General features: G+C 25.7%; 1 pseudogene; it reads right to left on the reverse strand.

The window, feature by feature from the left end:
• LOC107610673 overlaps window positions 2,631-4,279 on the reverse strand; it is a 2,175-nt pseudogene continuing 526 nt past the window's right edge.

Below are 4,279 nucleotides of genomic sequence, written 5' to 3' on the forward strand. Positions count from 1 at the left end.
ATATTTTTTTAAATTATTAAACCATCCTCACTACATACACAATTCCAAATCTAACAGAAAGAGATGCACTAAGTCTCCTATTCTATTAAATTAAAAGCATATTATTGTGGTTTGTTCGTTAGTCATTAGCAAAAATTGCTGACGTCGAACATTAACTTGTACATGCGACTGTTAAATGTCCACGTGTATAAACTAGATAAATTAATCTTCAAGGTGAAGTACAAAATAGTCTCTGAAAATCTTTAAAAAATATCAAAATAATTCTTAAAAAAAATTTTAAAATTCCAAAACAGTTCTTTGAATATTTTAAATCTTTTTCAAAAGTCAACGTCTTATAATATTTTTAGGAGTAATTACCTAAATTAGTTCTCACGAGTTTTAAAAACGAACATTTTAGTTTTCAAGAAAGATTAATACACAAAAATATCACCAAAATTTTACTCCAACAAACAAATCAGTTCTCAGTTTATTTTTCGGCGGAGTAACTATCCAAACTAATTCCCAAGAATTTTAAAATTAGATATTTTAATTCCCAAGAAAAATTAATACCCAAATCAATCCTCAATATTTTTTTCGTCAAATATAACAGTTTTCTGTCTATTTTTCGGCATGACTCACTAAATTCTTCAAGTATTTATTAGAAAAAGAATATTAGTAAATATTATAATCAAATTAACTTTTAAGATTAAGTTAAACCTATTTGATTTCTAATATATTATATATTTTTTTAAATTATTAAACCATCCTCACTACATGCACAATTTCAAATCTAACAGAAAGAGATGCACTAAGTCTCCTATTTTATTAAATTAAAAGCATATTATTGTGGTTTGTTTAGTTTCATGTCTTGTTGTTTGTGCATTTTATTTTATTATGTTGAATATTTTCTAACTCCAAATAAGATATGTCTTTTATTAAGAATTGGTTTACACATTAATTATATACATGTGTATGCATTATGTAAGATTATAAATAAATATATTGATATAATTATCATAATAATCGAATGCGCATTCATTAGTATCAATTACACCACATATTAATATTCTTTTTATAATAGATACTTAAAAAATTTAGTGCGTCATCCGAAAAATAGTCAAAAATTATTATGTCAAACAAAAAAATATTAGAAATTAATCTGTGAATTAATTTTTTTATAGACTAAAATATCTGATTTTAAATTTTTAGGGCTAATTTGAGTAATTATTCCATTAAAAATGAACTAAAAATTTATTTATCTGTCAGAGTAAAATCTTAAAAATATTTTTATGTATTAATTTTTTTTAAATTAAACTATTCACTTTTAAAATCTAAAATTTTAAAGACGAATTAGATAATTACTCTTTTTATTTTCGTGATTACCTTTTTTAACCTTTACAGTTTACTCTATGAAAAATTTAGGGTGACCGATCAGTGATAGCAGGGAATAGCCAATAATAATGAAAGATAAAACTGTAGTGATGTTGAAAAGAAGAAGAAAAAAAAATATGAAGGGACAAATTGTGAATATAAAAATAAAAAATAACTTTAAAAAATTAATTAAAATTAACTATTAAAAATTAATTTTTTAGCTAGACTCTTGATCACAATTTTTTTTAAGATTAGTATAATTTTAAACGACTTTAATAGATAAGAGGTTATTTAATTAGAAATTAGATTAAAATACTAAAATTAATCATAAAAGATTATCAATTTATTATGCTGACGAATTTATTATAAAAATATTAAAATTAACTCATCATTATAAATGATAAATTTTAATAGATAGAATTATTCAAATCCAAAAATACTATAAAAAAATTCTCAAAAGTTATCAATTTTTTGGTACTTTATTCTAGAAATTAAGAATTTGAAACAAGTTAATTCACCGTAAATTACTAAAAGATAATCCATCATATTGTCGAAGATCTCCTAAAAAAACATCACATTATATATCTTCATATAAAAATATTATTTATGCATTAAAATTAATTATTATATATTTATGTGTAAATATTTATATAATTTAATTTATTTTTAATATATATTTTATATTAATAACTAATAAATATTTAATTACTTAACAAGTTAATTCACTGTAAATTACTAAAAGATAATCCATCATATCGTCGAAGATCTCCTAAAAAAACATCACATTATATATCTTCGTATAAAAATATTATTTATGCATTAAAATTAATTATTATATATTATGTATAAATTTATGTGTTATTTAACTTATTTTTAATATATATTTTGAGTTTAATTTTGATGTACTGACAGTATAAAATATTTTACACAGTCGTATAATCACATTCGTTTTTTTAACTTTTTTCAGATGATTATTTATGCAATAAATATAAAAATAATTATTTTTACTAATGTGATATTACGTAATTAAATACACGTGTAAAATTAAATTCATATTTTATACTAATAACTAATTTTAATAATTTATTTTATTATACACCTAATATCACTTATACAAAAGATCATGAATATATTTTAAACCCAATACTACTAATGAGTTAATATTCAAATTGTTTCATAAAATTATACTTGTATTTCAATTTATTCAATTTGATTTCAATATTTGTGACTCACGTTTGTGGTTGATTCCATCACAATTATTAACGGCATTCTGAGATAGATTAATGAGAAGTATATTTAATGTGTTTTCTAAAATTAATTAAAAAAAAAGTACTGACCTGGGTATCATATCCCTGTGGCAATTGTGAGATGAAATTATGAGCATTGGAGGCTTTTGCAGCTTCCACAATCTCTTGCTCAGATGCATCTTCTCTCCCAAACAGAATATTCTCTTTTATGCTTGTTGCAAATAGTGCTGGCTCTTGACTAACCAAACGCATTTGAGATCTTAGCCATTTTAATTGCATCTTCTTAATTGGCACCCCATCAACCCTTATCTCACCTCCTATTGGGTCATAGAACCTTTGCAACAGTGATATCACCGTCGATTTCCCCGACCCGGACCCTCCCACCAAAGCTACAGTTTTTCCGGTCGGAATCTTCAGGGAGAAGTCGGATAGTATCATGTTGTCCGGCCTCGATGGGTACGCGAATTCAACATGATCCAATTCGACTTCTCCTAAGACGTTTTCCAGAATCTCTCATACCATGTTGTCTGAATCAATCTTTGAAATTCGTTTTATAACCTCCATCATTCGTTCTTGATTGCTTCTGAGAAGTACTTGACATTTGATAGACCGGCACCTAACGCCCTGATTTACAAAGAAAATGGTTACAAATGATAAAATTTGAAAAATTTTTCTTCACCATTAATTTTGTTTATTGTAAAAAAAAAAAGTTATTAAACTGGTATTTACGTAAAAATAGTGTCTACTCATGTAAAGATGTTTTTATCTAAAAGATTTTAGTTGAAAACTGTTAGATGATAATTTAATCAAATATATTAAACCATCTAACGATTTTCAATTGTAATTTTTACACAAAAATAATTTCATGTAAATGATCACTCATAAAATTTTTTATAAAAATAAGATGATTATTATAAAACATCTTTGTATAAAGAATACTGCAATCCATTAAATTATTTGACATATTTTATAGAACTATCAAACGGTTCACAATACCATCTTTATATGGAGATGTTCTTATCTAAAAATAAACAATGTCATAACTAAATTAAAGTGCATCTAAATGAAAGCATAGGAAGAAAGAAAGGGAGAAGTATAATTACAATCCACCGAGAGCAATAGCAGCACCAACAGCAAAAACAGTGCCACCTTGAGCAGCATGGTACATAACCAACCTGCTACCATAATAAGACATAAAAGACCAAATTGCAAAGACAACACCATTGCTTCCAATTGCTAACCCTTTAGCCAACCCTTGTTTCAAACCCAACCTAACAGAACCTTGTAGAGCATCAGAGAAAGCACCTATTGTCTTGTTCTCTCCCACAAAAGAATACACTGTTCTTATTGATGATATTGCTTGCTCTGCCACTGTCCCTGCTTGATTATACTCTTCTCTTATTTTTCTTGCTAACCCCATTAATGTTCTTCCATACATTAAGCCTGGGATCACTAGCAACACCACAAATGGGAACCCCACTATTGCTAGTCTCCATAGTAATGGAAATGCCACTATGTAGCTCCCAATAAACATTGATGCATTCATCAAGAAATTTGGAACCTGGATAGGTTTCAAAAATTGCAACCAACTATTTATATTAGTTAATTGTATAAAATTTCTTTGTATAAATTTTGACGAAAAATAAATTTATAAATCATGATATATTATTAGAGTTTTAATG

Source organism: Arachis ipaensis, chromosome B08 (assembly GCF_000816755.2).
Source record: "Arachis ipaensis cultivar K30076 chromosome B08, Araip1.1, whole genome shotgun sequence".
NCBI classification, from domain to species: Eukaryota; Viridiplantae; Streptophyta; class Magnoliopsida; order Fabales; family Fabaceae; genus Arachis; species Arachis ipaensis.